We start from the raw sequence: 22,752 nt of genomic DNA, 5'->3' as shown, positions 1-22,752 counted from the left end.
GATTGAACTCAATTAATAAATATTATAAGAACATAACCAAGCTGCCAAAGATTTTAAAATGGGCCTTTATATAAAACAATCATAAAACTGAGATAGTAGAATTTGGGGTTATTTGCTTTGACTTTTTTCTGTGTCTCTAAAAAGCATGTTTTTTAATTGTCACAAGTGACTTCCTTGGTACTTTTTGACATTAGCCATTGTGTTTTCTAATTCCCTAAGTTCTCCCTTTTTTTTTTTTTCAGAATTTGCACTTGTTATTTATTTCACTATGGTTTTCTCTAAAATGTGTGCAGAGGTGGATAATCCGTGAAAACCTAAAGATGTGCCTGTTTGTAAACACAATGCATTGCAGCCCATTTTTCTTTAGTTACACAGCACTCTCTTACACAGCACTCTCTGAGCAAAATGCTCAAAATAATTGTACTTTATTTTACACAGTAAAAGTAATTTCTTTTAAGCTGCTACAGTTTGGGGAGAAGGTGTTGGTTCTTACTAGTATTGTTCTTGAACACACATCTCTGCCTGAAATTCTGAACTTCATTCTTGAGATATTAAAAAAGCACTTCTTTTCATTTTTCTCATTTGTTTCCCTAAACATAGAACAAAGTCAATTAATTTCTCATTGCTAGGAGGTCTGGCATTTAAGAAAGGAAGTGCTGCTGTTTCATTTCTTATGCTGCTCTGAAAGCCTGGAGTTTAAAGATATAGTAACTATCTTAGCTAATGGAAGCTGTCCTTTGAATCAAATGTCTATTTTAGCACTTAAGATTAAAATGCATCATATTATATACTTACAATGTGCACTCCCAAATCAGAAATAAACTATACCCTATGTTGTGGACAATCAAATTAGATATTCAAATTAGTCATTTTATGGGTTTCCTATGCATGATTTAAATGATAACAATATGGTTAAGTGTTTGTTTTTGTAGGTTAAGCTACTACATGAAAATCTTATTCTTAAAGTAGTTGTCTGACTCTAATTTTATTCAGTGGATTAACCTTTTCTGGACTAATTGTAAACCATGCTGATTTTTGTTTTCCATAATATTTGAGTGATTCTCACTCCACAGTGCTTTTGTAAGCAGGCACACATAAAGGTCACACCATTTAATGAAAGGCTTGTGATTCACTTTTAAATATGAAAAGACAGAAAAGATAAAGAGGGAAAAGCAGGAGTCAAGAAAACAGCTTTATTTACATTGTGATCAGAGCTGCAGTTCTGCTTCAGGTCTCTACCTATCGCTACCAGATCACTTTTATGGTCTTTTTCTGACCTCTTTCCAGAACTTACTATTGGAAAAGTATCTATTCCTAAGCAGACTGTGTCTGAAAACTAAGACTGAATATCAATAATCACCTCTATTAATTATTAGGACATTTTTAGTTTTTGATGATTGCTATAACAAATTTACCACAAAGGTAGTGGCTTGAAACAGCAAAAAATTTATTGTCATATAGTCCTGGGAGCCAGAAGTCTAAAACGAGGCTCACAGGTTAAAAATGTGCCAGAAGTGCTGTGCTGTCTCTGGAGGCTGTAAGAGAGAATCTCTCCTCTTGCCTTTTGTAGCTCCTAGAAACCATCCACTTGCCTTGGTTCATGGCCCAAAAGCCAGCATTATCAAGCAAAGTACTTCCCATGCTGCCATCTCTCTGATTCTCTCTGAATCTCTCTGATTCCTTTTCCACTGCTAAGAATGGACATGATTAAAATGGGCCTCCCTGGATGATTCAGGATAATCTCTCCATTTTAAGGTCAGCTAGGTACTAATAGCAATCCTAATCTCCATTTGCCAATATCTTAGTCTGTTTGAGCCAATATAGGAAAATACCTTAAATTGGGAAATTTATAAACAATAAAAATTTATTGCCCACAGTTCTAGAGGCTGGGAAGTTCAAAATCAAGGGCCAAAAACCCTCATGACCTAATCACTTCTCATAGGCCCCATCTCTTAATATTATCATGTTGGAGGTTAGAGTTCAACCTATAAATGAGGAATGGGGGAGAACCAACATTCAGACCAAGGCAGCCATATAACCTAACATAATCACAGCGTTCTTCATATAAGGATGTGTCACTATTGTGCATATCACAGGCAGTAATTATTACCTATCATTATTTTGATAGCATCAGCTATGATGTTCCCTAGAAAGCCCAAGACACCTGACTCTGACACTTCTAACAAGCATGAACACAATCAGCACAGAGATGTGTACCCTCTGAGGAGGAGTCCTCGAGCTGCCACTGCAGCATCTTTGCCAGGGGCTATCCTCATGGGTACCTCAGCACTGTGACCTGATGCTGAATCACCTGAGAAGGTAGACAGTTTCATGTGAGCTTGGGAGCCAACATATAGAATCTTCCCGAAGAAACAGAATCCAGTACCTATGTATCCCAGAAGCTTGTGTCCCAGAATTTTGGTCCATAAATTCACAGACCTATTTCCAAAATCTGCCTATGAAGGTGACTAACCCAACCAAAAACATCTTAAATCCCCCTGTACTGGTTAAGATGATGGCAAAGCTAATACCATAGCTTGTTTTTAATAATAAAATAGAAGCTAGGTCCACTCAATCTCAGGCAATGAGGTAGCTCCAATAATTATAACTTTCATCAACCCTGACTCCTTCCACCCTAATATTGCTGTATCATTATTGGCCTCAACTGCATAGTCTAAGTGGGGCTACTTTCAAACCTGTTTCTACCCCATAAGAATAAAAACAGAAGTTTATAGTGAACAATTTCTTTTTTCACCAAATAAGACAATGTTGCACAAATCATTTCCCTTTATATTCAGGACTTTTGAAAACACTTACCTGCAAGAGAGGCTGAGATGTGTGGACTCTAGCTAAGCAGCCAGGTGCACTGAAAGAAGGGAAGATAGGACTGGGGACCACCAGCTGGCAGTCTGTCATGCATCCTTCTTAATGTACGGCTCTATTACTTCAGTAATGTACTGAATTCCTTATTGCTATAAATACTGAGATGCCCAGGGTTTTTATTTTGCTTATCATAATCTACCCTACTATTCCTCTAGATATCCAAATTCCTTTTGTATTATCTATCTTAGCTCAACTCTGTTTTCCTTTTTCTGTTATGTCTCTCATGTTTGCCAGATAATTTTTATCTAAGTCAACTCATCCGTGTCCTCCTAATACTCACAATTCATATATTCCTGACTCTGAGATTGCTCCAACCTTTATGTGCTCTTCCTCCTATCCAATAAAAGTGAACACTCTCCAGTGTTCAGTCCTTAGGCACATTCTCTTCTTACTTTTCCTGTTTCTGAGGTATCATTTATTTTTACTACTTTATTATCTACTTGAAGGTGAGGTTGTGTTTACACTTAAAGAGAGATAAGTGGCTAATCTTCACAACATCCCAAGAGATAGATAATACTTTCATTTTTAAGGGGAGTACACTGAGGGTCAGAGATGAAGTTGACTAAAAAAGGCACACAGCTCATCAGTAAGTGTTTATAAAATAAAATTATATACCTTAAAACCTGCCTCTTTAACTTAGTTTAATAGAAGGAATGAAAGTAATTGGGGGGAAAAACATACTTCAGGAAACATATCAAAAGGAAAAAGAAGCTGGGCACCAGTGATTCACACTTGTAATCCTAGCAACTCAGGAGGCAGAGATCAGGAGGATCACACTTTGAAGCCAGCCTGGGCAAATAGTTTGCAAGATCCTATCTCAAAAAACACCTATCACAAAAAAAAAAAAAAAGGCTGGTGGAGTGGCTCAAGGTATAGGCTCTCAGTTCAAGTTCCAGTACTGCAAAAAAAAAAAAAAGGAAAAATATTCTGAGGAAATTGGAATTAATGCCAAGTGATTGTCAAGTAGGAAAAAAGGAAAAGGGAAGGGAACATCTGCAAGTGTGACACTTTCCATAGACAGCAACTCCAAATATTCTGAAGAAGGAATGGCAATCATGGTGTGACAACCTCTTACTGCACTACTGGACTCCACCTACATGTATTAAACCAGAGCAGCAAATGGTGTAGTCAAAGGAAACTGAGAATATAGGTATGCCTGGTGACACTGACAACCTCAGTGGACACCTGGAAAGACTGGGAGAAAATGGATGTTTTGTTGCTCTTTTCCACTCAGAACTCATGCTGTGAAAGGAAAAGGGTCTAGCAGAAGAAGTGGATTCAGGCAACTAAACTCTCTTAATATTAGAGTTTGAATTGACCTCTGAAAGTGAACATATTGGAGGGAAGACCTAAGATGGTGACTAGGGTATGGAAGCAGATAGCCTAAGCTCTGTGACTCCCAAAGCACCCTTAGACATTGGAGCCAAACTTGGGTAATTCTGATTGCTTCTAGCCAAAATAATGACTGCCATCAAACTAGGTGCAGGAAAAAAGTCAGATTGACCCACAAATCAGCATTTAATTGCACCTAACAGCTACAACCCACTGCACAGTCAGCAAGGCAGGTCCAGCCCCAGGGGAAACCCTCCTTCCCATGGCAATTTTTTTTCTTCTTTTTTCTTTCCTTCTCTTCTCCTTCCTCCATCAAGTGGAAATAAAGACCAACCAGAATCAAACTTTGGACATCCTGAACCCCTAGCCCATGGAAAGCCTCCCATGCCACATTATACTGAGAATATTTGGTGCCATTTCTCCCCACTGCTGCTACCACCACTACCATCACCACTGCTGCCACTGGCTCCAAACCTGCCTGCACATCAATTGACAGAAAAACAGGTGAGCACCACACACCATGTGGGAATCCCCTATCCACCCCAGGGAACAAAAACAAGCACAGCCCTTGGGCAGACTGATCCCCTCCCAAACAAAACTGAATAACAAACAGCAAACTGTAATCTAGCATAGATAGCAGAGAGCATGGGTGGAACACTGAAAATGTACCAGAGAAAGGGGGGGAGGGCAAGAAGCTGGTCTCAGTGATGAACTATCAGTAAACAAGCACAGGCAAGGCAGTGAAGACTGAGAGCAGGTGGGAGATAAGCTACTCCCCAAAGCAGGGAAGGTAGTGGATCACAGAGCTCATCTCCTGAGCCAGACAGCAGCATCCAAAATGGAACTGCCCCACAAAACTGAAAAACAGTGAACAATAAAACACAGACAGCATGGAAAGGTAGGAGGAATGCTGAACCTGCCCTGGAGAAAGGGGGCAGGGCAAAGAACTAAACTGTTAGTGCCAAACTCTCAGTGAACAAACACAGTGACAAGCCAACTCCAAGCCAAAACAGGTAGTAGATTGCAGAGCTGATCAACTGAACCAGAGGGCAGCATTCAAAACTGAACTGCCCTACCTTGCTGGGGGAGTTGCTGACCAAACAACTGCAGCTGAAGGATAACACAGCTATCAGCCGGGGAAATCAATAGCTCTGACTGCCCTGCATGCTCTGGCAAAGCTACCTCACCTCACAATTTCAATTACACTGGTAGACAGAAGAGCAAAACACTACTCACAAGTGAATCACCTGGTGAGACCACATCAGAGCTTCTGCTTATATGCCAAATCAGGACTGGATGTCAGAGGAGTAACTCCAGAACTCAAACTAAGACTACAATGTTATTGTTCCTGAACCTCGTGGGTTTTTTTACTAAGCCAATGGCCCTGAAAACAGGCAGGAGTAGCAGTACTTATCTCAGACAAAATAGACTTCAAACTTACATTAATCAAACAAGATAAAACAATGACATTCAAACACGGTTATGAAAATATTTTTTAAAACTTCAAGTTTGTGACACTGCAGCGTGAGTGCTAGTTAATGCATTAAACAAAGGTCTAGCAACCACAAAAAAAAAAAAAAAAAAAACAAGATAAAAAAAAGGACACTTCATACTAATAAAAGGGGAAATACACCAAAAGGAAATAACAATTATCAACCCAATTTCATCAAACATACTTTGAAGGACTTAAAAGCACGTATAGATCCCAACACAGTGATAGTGGGAGACTTTAATACCCCCTATCAAACAAAAACTCAATAAAGAAATTCTAGAACTAAATCACACCAAAGATCAAATGGACCTAGCTGATGTCTACAGAATATTTCATCCAACATCTGCACAATATACATTCTTCTCAGCAGCCCATGGAACCTTCTCCAAAATTGATCATATCTTAGGGCAAAAAGCAAGCCTCATCAAATACAAGTAAATAGAAATAATCCCCTGCATTCTGTTTGATCACAATGCATTAAAACTAGAACTCAACAGCAAAAACAATAGAAGAAAGTATGCAAACAATTGGAAGCTGAACAACACATTGCTCAGTGATCAGTGTGTTATTGATGAAGTAAAAGAGGAAATTAAAAGGCTCCTGGAAGTTATTGAAAATGAAAACATGACATACCAGAACCTATGGGACAAAGCAAAGGCAGTCCTAAGAGGAAAGTTTATAGCCCTGAGTGCATATATTAAAGAGACAGAAAGATCTCAAATCAATGACCTAATGCTACATCTTAAACTCCTAGAAAAACAAGAACAAGCAAAACCCTTATCAAGCAGGAGAGAAATAATAAAAATAAGGGCCAAAATTAATGAAATAGAGACCAAAAAAAAAAAAAAAAAACCAACAAAACAAAAAGCTGGTTATTTGAAAAAATAAACAACATTGACAGTCCCTGGCAAATCTGACTAAAATGAGGAGGGAAAACACAAATCAGTAAAATCAGAAACATAAAAGGGGAGATAACAACAAACAGCAAGGAAACTGAGGGAATCATTGAGACTACTTTGAGAATCTATATTCCAATAAATTTGAAAATCTTGAAGAAATGGACAAATTTCTAGATACTTATGACCATCCAAACTGAACCAAGAGGATATTAACCACCTAAACAGATCTATTAACATGAAACGAAGTTGAAGCAGCAATACAGTCTCCCAAAAAAGACAAGGCTGGAACCTGATGGATTCTCTGCTGAATTCTAACAGACCTTTAAAGAAGAACTAATACCAACTCTCCTTAAACTTTTCCATGAAATAGAAAGGGAAGTAATACAGCCTAAGTCATTCTATGAAGCCAGTATTACACTCATCTGAAAACCAGACAAAGACACATCCAAAAAGGAGAAATATAGGCCAATCTTTTTAATGAACATGGATGCAAAAATCTTCAATAAAATAATGGCAAACCAAATCTAACAATATATCAGAAAAATCGTTCACCATGACCAAGTTGGCTTCATCCCAGGAATACAGGGTTGGTTCAACATACGCAAATCTATAATGGTAATACAGCACATTAATAGAAGCAAAGACAACAACCACTTGATCATCTCAATAGATGCAGAAAAAGTCTTTGATAAGATTCAACACCACTTCATGATAAAAGCTCTAAGAAAATTAGGAATAGAAGGAACATACCTCAACATTATAAAGGCTATATATGACAAAACTATAGCCAACATCATACTTAATGGAGAAAAACTGAAACCATTTCCCCTAAAATCAGGAATAAGACCAGGTGGCCCACTCTCTGTACTACTATTGAACATAGTCCTGGATTCCTAGTCAGAGCAAGAGGCCAGAAGAAGAAATAAAAGAAATACAAATAGGTAAAGAAACTGTCAAAGTATTCCTTTTAGCAGATGACATGATCATATACCTCAAAGACCCAAGGACCAGTGGAACAGAATAGAGGACCCAGATATGAATCCACACAGCTATGCCCACCTTATTTTTGGCAAAGGTGCCAAAAACATATGATGGAGAATAGACAGCCTCTTCAACAACTGTTGGTGGGAAAAGTGGTAATCTGCCTGTAGAAAACTGAAACTAGATCTATGTCTATCACCCTGTACTAGTATCAACTCAGAGTAGATTAAGGACCTTAATAGCAGACCTAAAACTCTGAAGTTAGTACAGGAAAGAGTAGGGAATACTCTGGAAGCAATAGGTATAGGCAAGGACTTCCTCAATAGAACTCCAGGAGCCCAGCAACTAGAGCAAGGATGGACAAATGGGACTACATGAAATTTAAAAGCTTCTGCACAACAAAAGAAATGGTCTCTAAACTGAAGAGACCACCCTCAGAATGGGAGAAAATATTTGCTGGCTATTCAACAGACAAAGGATTGATAACCAGAGTATATGGGAAGCTCAAAAAACTAAACTCCCCTAAAATCGATGAACCAATAAAGAAGTGGGTAACTGAACTAAACAAAAATTTTACAAAGGAAGAAATCCAAATGGGCAAAAAACACATGAAAAAATGCTCACCATCCCTGGCCATAAAGGAAATGCAAATCAAAACCACACTAAGATTCCACCTCACTCCTGTTAGAATAGCTATCATCAAAACCACCACCAACAACAAATGTTGGCAAGGATGCTGGGAAAAAGGAACTCTCATACACTGCTGGTGGGAATGTAAGCTAGTACCACCACTTTAGAAAACAATATGGAGGCTTCTTAAAAAACTAAACACAGATCTGCCATATGATCCAGCAATACCACTCCAGGGATATACCCAAAGGAATGCAACTCAGGTTATTCCAAAGGCACTTGCACACCCATGTTTATCGCAGCACTATTCACAATAGCCAAGTTATGGAAGCAGCCAAGATGCCCCACTACCGACAAATGGATTAAGAAAATGTGGTATTTTTTTTAATTTTTATTTTATTCATATGTGCATACAATGTTTGGGTCAATGTTTGAAAATGTGTTATTTATACACAATGGAATTTTACTGAGCCACAAAGAAGAATGAAATTTTGTGATTCACAAGTAAATGGATGGAACTGTAGAATATCATCTTAAGCTAAGTTATCCAGACTCCAAAGGCCAAAAATTGTATTTCTCCTTTATATGTGGACTTTAGACTTAAAACAAATGTAATAATATTATTGGACGTGGATCATATGCTAAGGGGAGAATGAGTTCAAGAGGAATAGGGAAAGGTAGGAAACCCAAAACTTGAAAGTATTTGATATGCCCACTGTAGAGGAGTGAATAAAGTAATATTAAACTGACAGAGGCCACTATTGGAAGGTGACAGGGAAGTAGTGAAGAAGTCTGGTAGAGATGAACCAATTCAGGTTGTAATACAAATGTGCATGGAATGTTATCATTCACTGGTAAATGGATGGAACTGGAGAACATCATTCTGAGTGAGGTTAGCCTGGCCCAAAAGACCAAAAATCGTATGTTCTCCCTCATATGTAGACATTAGATCAAGGGCAAACACAACAAGGGGATTGGACTATGAGCACATGATAAAAGCGAGAGCACACATGGGAGGGGTGAGGATAGGTAAGACACCTAAAAAACTAGCTAGCATTTGTTGCCCTTAATGCAGAGAAACTAAAGCAGATACCTTAAAGCAACTGAGGCCAATAGGAAAAGGGGACCAGGAACTAGAGAAAAGGTTAGATCAAAAAGAATTAACCTAGAAGGTAACACACACGTACAGGAAATCAATATGAGTCAATGCCCTGTATAGCTATCCTTATCTCAACCAGCAAAACCCCTTGTTCCTTCCTATTATTGCTTATACTCTCTCTACAACAAAATTAGAGATAAGGGCAAAATAGTTTCTGCTGGGTATTGAGGGGGGGGAGCGAGAGGGGGTGGAGTGGGTGGTAAGGGAGGGGGTGGGGGCAGGGGGGAGAAATGAACCAAGCCTTGTATGCACATATGAATAATAAAAGAAAAATGAAAAAAAAATGTGCATGGAAGCAATGCTAGGGATCTCTCTGTATAGCTATCTTTATCTCAAGCTTGCAAAAATGCTGTCTTTCTTATTATCTCTTATGTTTTCTCTTCAACAACATTGGAGAAAAGGGAAGAACAGGTTCTGCCTGGAAGCGAGGTGGGTGGGAAGGAGAGGGAGGGGGCGGGGGCAGCAGAGAGAGATGGCCCAAACAATGTATGCACATATGAATAAATGAATAAACAATAAAAAAAAGAAAGTGAACATATTGGACTTGAAACCCCAGGTCACATGTTATTGTTAATGTATTTGGAGGTGGGACCTTTGGTATATAATTTGGATTAGATGAGGTCATGAGGGTGGAATACCCATGATAGCCTTGGTGGCTTCTTAAGACAAGGAGAAGAGACCTGAGATGGCATACTTGCTCTGTCTTGCCATGTGATTGCCCTCTCTCATGACCTCACCAGATATTAAGCATACGACAGCAAAATACTCTTGTTGGACTTCCCAGCTTTCAGAACTGTAAGCCACATAAGCTTCTATTTTCTATAAATGGCCCAGGCTCAAGTATCTTGTTATAGCAATAAGAAATAGACTAAGGCATTGGTCTTAGTTTCCAAACTATGAAATGAAGAAATCCATGTACACAGACTTGAAGATCCATTCATGCTCTAAAAGTTTATAGGTCTTTAGGCCAACAAAGAGCAGGACAATCTGGGCCCTTTTATAGGATGCCTCAAAGACTCCTGACAAATTATACAAAACGCAACTCAAAAAGGCTCGGACTCTGAACCTTTTGGTTTTTTTCAGTGCTAAGGATCAAACCCAGGGTTTTATGCATGCTAGGCAAGAGCCCCACCACTGAGTTCTACCCCTGGCCCCAACTACTGACATTTGAACTAGGGGCAGGGCATCAGAGGAAGTCAAAGAATATCTAAATCTAATTATAGACCAGCAAACAAGTGTGGTCTAAACTACTACTGGAAGCATCACAAAAGACATAAAAGAAAGAGAAAAAGGAGATAAAAAACAGACCATCCATTATTTGGTAAGAATGATGTCAAGATGGATAACACCGTGCTTTTTCAGCATTCAACTTAGATATACTAAATAAAGCTGACCCATCTGACTCAAGTATCAGCATTGGCTGAAATCTTATTGCTATGGTCACCCTTCCCAAAGTAGAGCAATTAGAGTATTAACAACAGCTTTACAGAGCATGGTGATATGTACCTATACTCCCCACACTTGGGAGGTTGAAGCAGGAAGATCACAAGTTCAAGACCAGCCTGGACTGCACAGTGAGTTCCAGGCCAACCTGAGCTACATAGCAAACCCTGTCTTGAAGAAAAAAAAAAAAACCCTACATCTCTGATTAATGGGCATTCACCTGTTATTAATCTTTATTGGGAACAAGCCTCAGAGCTGAGGCATTTCTTCTGCCAGTTTGGGTCCTACTATCCTAGCTTCCTCTCTTTGCTTTATCTCCTAGTCCAGTTTACTTGATGGCATGGAGGAAATTTCTTACAGTAAAAGTTATCCAAAAAATGAAATGTGCACCCTCATAAGATAGTCAGCTCCTTTATAACTGGAGATGCCCAAGAAGAACCCCAAGTAGATGAATGGGCTCCATGTGACAAAATAGTCAATACTGACTTGCTCAGTACATTCTTCTCATTCATCATCTAATACTTGTCAACAGTCTTTTTTCCAAAATCAGTGTTATTGTCTCCATTTTATAGATATAATGAAAGCTAAAAATGGTAGACTAGTTTACCCAGTTAGGAAAACTATCCAGCCAAAAAGCACGCCTATGATAGTCTAGCGCCTTGAACTCCAACAACCACACCCAGAGTCCTTTGGGAGCCCAGGAGAGGCCCTCTCCTGGCTGACTCCATTCCGTTGGTCAAGAATGAATGCAAATACCTGTTTAGCCAGCTAGCATATTTTAAATGGACATGTTACTTCAAGGAAGCAGTCCTTTCACTACTTGCCTTTTCACCTTTGACACACCTATAGACACCAAAACAAAGAAAATGCAACTTCACTTTTAACATTTATTTAGAGCTTGCTCTGTGTCAAAATCTTTATGCACATTTTTCTCATTGCTTATAGGTAATCAGATGAAGTATCTGGGGTTGAAAATAGCTAAATCACTTGCTAAAGATTACTCAGAACACCCTGCAGCTAAGCATACCTCTGCCTGGTCATAAAACACCTGTTCTGTCCAAAGCTGCCTTGGAACTACACATATTGCCTAACTTTGTAGGATTTTGAACAACATCAGAATTGAATCTACCTCTTTTCTAATTTCTTCAATACCCCATCTAAACATTTTATCTATAGTCTCTTTCTTTCACAAACAAAAACATAGTTTTGAAATTTATTTTAGCATCTGTCATATATACTCAGTAAAGTGCTGTGTACATTTGTAAAGAAGAGCAAACAATAGAGCATTTTATCATTTCTTACTTTCAAAGATCTAAATGCAAATTCATCTTACTTTTGCTTTCCTTCAAAAGTGTTTGAGTTTTTTTCCTCACTGTGACCCACCAAGGTTGAGGGCATTACTGTCAGAAGGAAGAAGCTCAGAGGAGGAGAGGTAAAGATTAGACTCACATCCTTGCCCCAAAAGAAACAAATCAGAACAAGATTAGCCAGAGGAGACTGGAGAAAATTGACAAGTGATCAAAAACCTTATTTTAAAAGGGGGAGAGTGGAATTTGTCACAGAATCTCAGCCGCCTCAAAGGTCAGTGGGAAGAAACAGAACATGTCCTATACAACTCTACCCTTTGTTGAAGTATTAATTTGCCCTTTCTTTGCTGTCTCATGAGCATTTACATCAACTTTCAAAAGCTTTCAGCTCCAATTTAGATGTTAGTTCCTCAAAGACAGAGCGATGATCTTCAGTTTCTTCCTCATCCGTCTACAGCACTCTGAACATGGGTAGGTGTTCAATAAATGTTTTCAGAACTCATATATAAGAGGTCTGAGTAAAACCCTAAAAGAGATTTTTGTTTTCTTTTTCCTGGAATCCAGAAAGAAAATGACCATCTAATGGGTACAAATCTAAGGATATGCTCAATGGAGAATGCAAATGGATGCTCCCTAACCGTGGTGCCGTGGGTGCTGTGGGCCCCACAGCACAGGAGCACTGCAGTCAGGGTTCCCCTCACAGGTGCTGAAAATCCTAGCTCCCAGCACCCTCACAAAGATGCCAACAACAGTGGCATTGTTTGCCCACACCACTGCAATCTGTGTGCAGGGAAGCCTGAAACAAGTTGGTATTTGGAAAGCAATGGAAAGTACAAGAGGTTCTGAAATTCATAAGCCTGAGAAAGCAATGATTCAGAGAGAAGCTGCTTTTCTCCATTCTTCCAAATTGAAAAGCACTTGAGGCAATAGAGCAGCTGCTGCTTCCCTAGGCTGGCTCACATTGACCTTACTTGACCTTTTACCTGATGTTTGAATTGGGCCTCCAGCTAGACCAGGAAACACAGCCCCTCTCTCATGACCAAGTCTGACCTATACATCTCCCTCCTCCCCACAGAAGTACGCTAAGAAAGCCATGCCCCAGAGGGGCAGCCCACGAAGTTAGACCAAAGGAGTTGCTTTACTGAAGGGCTAACACCAGAGTAGAAATCACTAATCTCACTTTTCACCCTTTACATTTTGTAGTCTTCAGTTCCAATTACAGGTAATTAATAATTAAGTGATTGTTAATTCTTTTCTACCTCCTGGAAGTCATAACAATCTGAGCAATGATGATATCATCATAGCCTGTGAGAAAAGAAGGACAAAACCTAAGTTACAGTATTGTCTTTCCTGTGAGAAAATGAGAACACGCACAAATAAAACAGGATGTTGTTCATGGTCTCAAATCTATAAACATTTGATGCTATTTTGAATTAAGTTTTTCCTTTCTTGTTTCCCAGGTAATTTTCATATTCTCAAAACACTGGGAGGAGGAAAAAAGTATCATCACTGTTGAGGGAGAGTGAGCTTCTTTCGTTCCAACTTTAAGTATTTACTTGGCAGTTCATTCAAATTCAAATAAAACTGCAGTTATTTGGTACAATAAAGTTGCCCATAACTCAAAGCACTGACAATTGTGGAAAGTTTTCATGAACAACTGACTGCATTGATGTTTCCTCTTCGACGCAGAGTGAGTTGAATCACTCATTACTGGATGGCATGAAGTTAAGTTCAACCGAAAAGAGTCCGGTCAAGGAATGTTCTTCTTTCATGCTACCTTTGCCTTCTCAGAGTCTGTGAAACTGAACTCTTCCTGAAAAACAATACATCTGGATGATGCATAGGTGGGTCTGTGAGCCAGCTGGTGACTGCCAAGCAGTGCCTTATTTCAAAGACCTTGCACTTAGAGAACCCTCCACCAACCACCACAACTCCACAACAATTATTTGTATTTTTTTTCAAAGTGATTTGAACTACATTATCTTACTCTTCTAGTATTCTCCATTTTCCCCAATATAAATTTTACATCTACAGATGGATTGTAAACTCTTTACTTACAATAGATAATCAACAGATATTTGGGAGTGAATGAATGAATGAATGAATGTGTAGTTCAGACAAAGTCTCACTCACTAATGAGGCTCACTCACTATTTCTCTTCCTCCTACCTCTTACTCCCAAAATCCTTTGGAACACCAAGGACAGAAGAGTGGTTAGGTTTTTGTAAAAATCTAAATATACCCTATATGATATACGGACCAGGCAAACCTGCAGGGCACCATCCCTCCATGACGTATTGGCTAGTGGTCAGCGATAAATGAATGCCTAGCATGTATCTACATTGTAGTGCTTTTAGAACTTGTGAAAAGTTTGAAAAACTTCTGATTTCACATGCTGATGACATTTGTGAGCAAACCAACATTGTTCTGTTAATGATTCCACTTGGAAACAAACAGTTTCTATTAGTTCTCTCAAGCTCCCAAGTTGCTTCACTGAAGAGTACCCTGAGGTTTCGAGGCAAACAACTTCTGTGTAAACCAATATTTTCTTGATACAATATGGGGCAAGCAAAACAGAAGACAGAAATAAATTGGATTTTGAGGCTGCTATATGGCTGCAACTGTCATTCAGAGCCTTGGATTTCAAATTTTTTGGTTTGTCACACACAGCTTTATTGTTATCATCTACTAGCTGTAAAATAAGGAAAACAATTAAAATATTTTATTTGCATATTCATTTTGCATACAATTTTGCTTTTTAAAATGTCATTTTTTTAAAAAGTTTAAGAGCACTAGACTAAAGCCTCAGTAGTGAAGGCAATGAGACCTCTTGGGAACTCAAAGTGTTTTGAAGCAATCTATATACATCCTTCATTCATAAGTCATTCAACAAATATTTCCCAGCACCTGAACAATGCCTGGTACTATTCTAAGTGCAGAGAAAATAGCTATGAATAAGAAAGTCAAATTTCTGCCTGTGTTCTAGAAAACACTAAATAGGCGGCTATACAGTATTTGCTTTTTAACTTTAAAATATCTGTAGGAAGGATGCTTTGTCCCATATCCCATATATGTCATGGAATACACAGAAAGTAAACTTTGTGAATAAATACTCCATAAATTAATTTCTTCATTCATAAAAGACCACAGGAATTAAATGTTACTCATGCAGATGAAAGCTTTTTTTCTTCTTTTTTTTTTTTTTTTTTTTTTTTTTTTTTTAGTGAGGTGGGGTGGGACAGGGAGAGAATTTCTAGAAGTTCTAAATAGCATTAGTGGCCTGGAGCAACCCAGCATGACTCACAAATAAAGAGAGCACTTTATGAGATGGACCCAAGTATGATTCCTGGGCTGAAAGACCTTTCCATCCCTGCTTTTGGGTAAGTTAAGGGACTTGTCTCATGTTTCTGAATTAGACCAGTAGTCCTGGAGATGAAAAGAGATTTCTGCTGCTTCTCAGACACAACAGTTCGGCAGAAATCTGCAGCTTCTAAGTCTTCAAGGATAGATCATGTGATATGTAATGACACTAGCTAGACAAATGTTTGCTAGAGGTATCTCTTGAGAAAGATTTTGCTTTCTCTCCCCACCAGCCCCCACCCACCCCTACTGTTCCTGACAAGACATGATATCCAGACCTCTCACAGGCCTGGTCTCCATCTTCCTGGTGCTTTCCAAATTTGATGTCTTCGCAAGATATCTGATTGTGTTGGGGGAAGGAAACCCTCCAGGACTGGCTTAAGCACAGGAAATTCAACTTTTTGAACTAAAATCATCCATAAATTACAGAAGCCCCTTGTTGCAGGACTCACAGGCAACTAACTATACCTCAATCCAAATAAATCCATAATCAAGTCGTTTCTCCTTCCCTGGCATTGCTATTGGCCAAATCAGTCACATTGTGACTAAATTCTAGATTCTGATGCTCTCTCACTGGCCAACAGACTATAGCTCTCTTTAATGCTCCAATATGGAAAAAAGGTGGCCTTTGCCAATTTTGCAAAGAATTTGAATCCAATATGGAAAAAAGGTGGCCTTTGCCAATTTTGCAAAGAATTTGAAGAATTTGCAGAGGCCTAACCATTAAGTTCACTTCAATCATCCAGCAAATACAAAATTACTATCTGTTTGATACATAACCAAGCCTGGATCCTGTTCTTAAAAAATTTAATAGCAGTTTACAGAGCCTGCTGAGACGTCAGTCATAACCCTATATAATAAAAACCAGAGCAGAAGACCAAAGGCCATTTGAGCTTCCTAGAATAGCAGGGTACAATAATGGTCCCCAGGTCGGACTCTGGACCAAAAGCCTGGGTTCGTGTGCCCTAGACCTTAGAAAAGTTCTTTCACCCTTCAGAGACTCTGAAACCCTATGTGAGAAATGCAGATGACAAAACCACCATGGGTGCTTGAAAAAGTTAAATGAGGGAGACATGCAAAAGTAGCACCATGCCTGGCACAAAGCCCACGCTGTGTGATGGCTATCCGTCCTGGGATGCATCAAACAGCTGCCTGGGCACTCCAGCTTACAATGTCAGTCAACACTCCTTTTTTATTTCTGTCCACCTGATTTTCCCCAAACAAAGATTACAAAACACATTAAACAGTGGGAACACTAAAAATATTTACAAATGGTAACAAACACTAGATTCAGTCTACAATTTTGACATTTTACTTCTCGTCTGTCACCAGTACTAGTCTGTCAATCAAGAGGAGAAACTCATTCAGATTATTAGACTATCTCAGGGTGCATGTGGCCTTTTTCTGCTTTACAAATTTCCCCAAAATTTCTTTTTGAAATGGATGAGACTATAATTCATTTTTAATGTGTAGAAGAATTGTAAGAAATGCGAAAGTCTCTTAGGTGCTATAAAAATTGAAAATGCTCCATAAAAAAGGATCCACTTAAATGTATGACTTGTAAAAGTAAATATCGTCTTAAAATTTTTCATTTGTCACACTCCATGAGGTGTCTCCTGCTTGCTGTGCCTCTGTAAGTCCCTCACAGAAAGATGTGTACTGCTGTAGGAAAAAAAGTGGCCAATGTCACATAGCCAGATAGAAGCAGAGTAAGCACCAGACTCCTTTCTCCTGAGGACTCCGAGTCCAGTGCTCACTCACTTAACCAGGCTTGCATACAGATGCACCAGAGAACACCCCAGCACTGTTTTTCAGCCATAAAATCTTAGATTAAAAAGCTGAAAAACTTTGGGAGTTGGACATTATGCTGGTCCCATTACCTCTGGAATTTCTGTGGGAATATCCTCCTCTCTGCTACTCTAGTCAGCCTCAGCCTAGAACTCCTGAAATAATGCAAATGCACATGGCAGAATATCTCCAAGAGCCAGTCCTGTCCTTGGTGAGACAGAATGGCTTCTTACTCAGCCAGGCCGACCAGTTCTTTTGGAATTTCAGTAGCCACCATCAGCAGGCTGCTGGCACCAGGCACTAGCTTGCTGCTCCAAGGTTCATGTCACACGCTGAGTCGTGTTCACTTACGTGCTGCCAAAGTTCTTAAAGTATTTGAATGAAACTCTTCATAAAGCAAACATGAAAATCCATTACCAGTAGTCACCAGATGCTGGCACCTTGACAAATGGCCAACCTGCCGCATCCGGGAAATGTGCTATGCTGACAAGTGACTTGCAAAGGAGCCGTTTACTTAAATGAGGTGTGCACCCATCACGCAGAACACGTGGGGAAGTGCAAGGATCAATGAGGCTGCTAATTAAAGCAGAGCATCAATCCCCAGTGTTTAGAATGCTTCTGGAAATCCAACGCTGTCAGCTCACTAAAGCTCTCTGAATGCATTATTACAAAAATATTTCAACTTGCGCTGTGGACGTCAATTGACTGGGCCCCCTGAGCCACTGCTGGGAGCTGCAGGGGACAGGCATTGGCCCAGGAGGTTCTTAAGGCACTGCAGCTTATCCAGCCAGGTCCTCACAGTGACTCCCCTAGAATGCAAAAGGAAGCAGTTCCCTGAGTATAAAACATATTTATAAAAACTGAACTTTCCCACCAAAAGTAGAAGGGGAGGGTTTAAAGCTATCACCTAAGCAGATTAGGATAAGAAGTCTTCCTAATAATAAAAATATTGAGCAATTTGTGCTGATATTCTGCAAAAACCCTCAAGGGGATATTTATTTTTAAAAGATCTTTAATCATCATTTTTAATGAAAGCCACAACCCCCCATTCCAAGACTACCTCTTCATAATTCACCAAAAGTAATGCCCTTGGCGAGCTTTAAAATAGCTTTATAATTCTCATTTTATTTATATTTTTATTTCATTTTTGAATTATCATACATTAATAAAACAAGAGGATTTCATTGTGATAATTCCATACATTTTTAGTTTCAATGATTTTCACTGAAGCAAAGAGGAGTCAGGGAACCATTTATTTCCAGGGTGACTTTAAAAAGTTTTGCACCATTGGATTATAAATATAAAACTCACTATATGTATTAATATAAAATGTATTTATGTATAAATTTTGTGTCTATGTGTATTCATTCTAATGGTTTATAGTATGAGGATATTTTTATGTTTTCCATCACCTCTAAGAAAATATCAGGAAGCCCAGAGGAGTGAGATATATTCCCTAGTCTTTAATCTTCATATTAGTAGACAGATTTGGGTAGTTAAGAGTTTGCAGAACATAAACCGGCAATCTCCACCTGGTCCTGCAGATGAAAGTGTACTTAGTTCTCAGGCAAAGGCCTTCCTCTAGGGAGGAAGGGTGCTTTATACCATGGTGATGACTAATACTTCAAGCACATTTTGCAGACTCATTTTCCCAGCATTCTGTTATTTCAGCTGAACCATTCACACCACAATATTTTTATAGGCTCTGATGCTGAAAAACATTCCCATCCAGACAGGATATATGAACCTCTTAGTTTTCTGATGCAAAAGTAGCAATGAGATTATCTTCTTGCAAAAGAAAACGGTGCTCCTTATGGTGGCAGGTGAATGGGAGAGTGGAGATTTGAACAAGGGTATGAAATATAGGTAATACTTCCATAGTGCCTTATGCTACAGCATATGTGCAACAGCTGTTTTTCTGCTTTGCTGAGATTAAATTAGTGTTTCCCACCTGGGGCTGGGACATGGAAAGGCTTCTAGGAGAATCACAGGTTAACAAACAAGGAGGCCTCACCCTCATTAGGTGGTCAAGGTCCTGTAAGGACCATACTGCATACAAAGCATGGTAGATAAGAAGAAATGGAGGTCTAGATTCAGGAATCTGGGTTTGAATCCCAGTTCTACTCCTACTACCTGTACAGCCCAAGGCAAGTAGGAAAGCTCGAGTAGATATGGGTTTTTTAATTTATAGAATGCAGAGAATGGTAGTTTTGAGCTGTGGCTCTACCGCTTACCAGTTGTTTGTCTCACCTGAATTTCTCAGCTTTTCTGTATCTAGATACCCTATCCAACTAAAATTGGGAGCATTCTTAGTTCTTCTCATAGGTGAAGATTAACTAAATGGTTAAGGAGGTTGGGTTCTTTAAATAGTATGGGTACATTAAAAAAAAGTTGTTTCAAAACATTCAGGAAAGGAGGTAGGAGGGTGAATATGGTACAAAAACTGTGTACACATGTATGTAAATGCAAAAATGATACCTGTTGAAACTATTCCAGGAATGGGGTGGAGAATGGTGGAAGGGTGAATTCAAGTATGATATATTTGATACATTGTGAGAACTTTTGTAAGTGCCACAATGTACCCCCACCCAGAACAACAATTAAAAAAAAAAGAATAACTGAAATAGCCCTTATTAAGGATTTCCATTAATTATAAAGTACCTCTCTGGGCTGCAGGTATGGCTCAAGTGGTATAGTGCCTGCCTGGCAAGCATGAAACCCTGAGTTCAAACTACAGTACTGCCAAAAAATGAATGAATGAATGAATGAATTTTAAAAAAGGTTCAGAAAATCTAAACTTGAGAAAGTCTTCCAGAAAAAAGATAAAGAAGGTAGAAAGAAGCAAAGAGTTGAGAAAAAAAGGGAAACAATGAACAAGCACTGTTGCCCCAGTCTTTGAAAATGCTTGGCCATATCTGGCTTCTGCAGAGACTGATCTTCATGTGCTGAATGAGATCTCTCCAGCAAAGTAACTAGGTCCCTAGGAGTTGACAACAGCTCTTGTTATAGTGTTTCATCAATCACTCCAGGGTCCAGTCATTCAATAGCCCCAAACAAGGAACTCTTCTGAAGACATTGATATGAAGAAAAGGAGAGAGAATTGACTGAGACTGAATGCTTTTAAAAATAATGATAAGATTAATAAGAGGTAGCAGGAAGAATGCCAAACTTTATTAGCCACCAAAAAGTTTCCCAATAAGAACAATCTAGGAAATAATCATATATAAGTGTGTGACTATAGGAGTTATTTAGGCACACAGTCTGAGACCTTCTCTCAAATAACTGAAATAAGTTTTGAAAGTAAGGAAGAATCAAGGACAACCCACAGAAAAATAAGACACCCCCATCTTATTGATACTCTCTGATCTATCTTTTAAAGGGCCAAGTTATCTGGGCATTGGCCAAAGATTCCAGTTTAAGAGGGATAGCAAATCTTGGACTGACAGTGTGACTGCCTGCCTAGCAAGCACAAGGCCTTGGGTTCAAACCCCAACACTGCCAAAAAAAGAAAAAATAAAAAAAAAATGGGATACCAAATCTCCCTTCATTTGCAATTCTCTGAAAATAAAACTAGAAGGAGAAACACAAACACATAACTCCTCCCATGAACAGTGTCACATTTTATTGAAATATATTTGATAAATTTATAGCAGAGAATAGTTAGTATCTAATATCCATTTTCTCTTCTATATAGTCAGGCTAGGAAGGCTATAGTTTCTCAATGTAGTCATCTGACTAGGCCTTGGCCAATGAGATGTGAGCTGAAGTGATATTAACAACTTCCAAGTCATATATGTGTAAAGAAGACCAATGGATGTTCTCTCCTTCCCACTGGATAAAAGTGTATACATGATGCCATCTTGGACCACAAGAGAAAGCCCTGCATTAGGGATGGCACAATAACAAACTATAGGCATATGAATCCCTAATACCATAGAAATCCCATACCAGTCCTGTATCGCTTATAAGCTGGACTGTTGGGTAACAAATATACTTCCATCTTGCTATTTGGAGTCTCTGTGTCATTTACTTCACCAAGTATGATCATAGGTGAGAGTTAGAGTTCTGTTTGGGATAGGGAAGATTACAAGAACCATTCTGTGTTAGAACTGACCATAAGCTGCCTTCTAAGGAGGGAAGGTCTAGGTAATGCATGATTGATTATGCCTGGCATTTTCAGCCAAAGCTGAATTGCACAAATAATGAAGAGGAAGCTAAGCCTGTGAAATATCCTCCTTCTTAGCTCTTCCCATAGGCAGTGTCCAGCCTATTCTTTATATAAATATGACTAAATATTTAGAGACTTTGACTTGATGGCAGAGATGCTGAGCACACATCTCAGCCTTTTCTTAACTTCTAGGCAAAGCTGTTGTGAGATGTGAGATATCTGTAAAAGCACTTAGATGTAGGAAATACATAAACTCACAGTGAGAAGGCGACTAGACTTTCTACATTTCCTGGGTGGTACATTTCAATCTGGTATGTTAGCAACCCAGAATTTAATGTAGGTTCATTTTCTGTTATGAGTAAAAGTGAGTCTAACAAAGAATTTTGAAGCACAAAGCTTCTACAGGATAAAGATGGTGACTTCTGTAGAAGGATAAAGATGAAAGTCAAATGACAGCCTGTGACCTATCTTTTTTTTTTTTTTTTAGAGAACTAGTGTTTGAACTCAGGTCTTTATGCTTGCAAAGAAAGTGCTGTACTACTTGAACTATACTTCCAGTCCATTACTGCTCTGGTTATTTTGGAGGTGGAGTCTTATAAACTATTTTTCCCCAGCTGGCCTTGAGTTGCAATCCTCCCAATCTCAGCCTCCCAAGTAGATAGAATTACAAGCATGAGCCACAGGTGCCCAGCACCCCATTTCTTCTTATGTGCTCTAGATCTAGTTCCATCAGCTCCTTTCTTCTAGCATCTTAAATCCCTTACTCTGCTCCCACCCCTTCTGCACAGTCTGCAAACTTGGTTAAGTCTTCCCCATCTATGATTTTATTTTCCTACAGTATAACCTCCCCATCACACTATTGCTCAATTCTTTTCTTTCCCATATCTAATTAGTCATTCAATTCTGTGTCTTTGGCATCCTCATTACCACCTGTTTTTGTGTGTGTGTGTGTCGGGGGGGGGAATATGGGGAGAAGAGACTGGGATCTGAAATTAGGGCTTCATGTTTACAAAACAGGTCCTTAAAGCCAGCACTATACCACTTGAACCACACCTCCAGTCCATTTTGCTGTGGTTATTTTGGAGATGGAGTCTCTAGAACTATTTGCCCGGGCTGCCCTAGAACCATGATCCTCCAGATCTCAATCTCCCAAGCAGCTAGGGTTACAGGTGTGAGCCTCCAGCTTGTTACCCCTCTTTAACCCCAGCTCTCATTCCTGCCTTCTTGATTATAAAAGTCTTCTAGTCCATTTCTCTATTCCCAGCACTCTTCAATGCCCATACTGCCCTAAAGCCAACTGTAATTAATTAC

The sequence above is a fragment of the Castor canadensis genome, chromosome 6, assembly GCF_047511655.1.
Source record: "Castor canadensis chromosome 6, mCasCan1.hap1v2, whole genome shotgun sequence".
Lineage (NCBI taxonomy): Eukaryota > Metazoa > Chordata > Mammalia > Rodentia > Castoridae > Castor > Castor canadensis.
Note: the sequence above shows the minus strand (reverse complement) of the source record.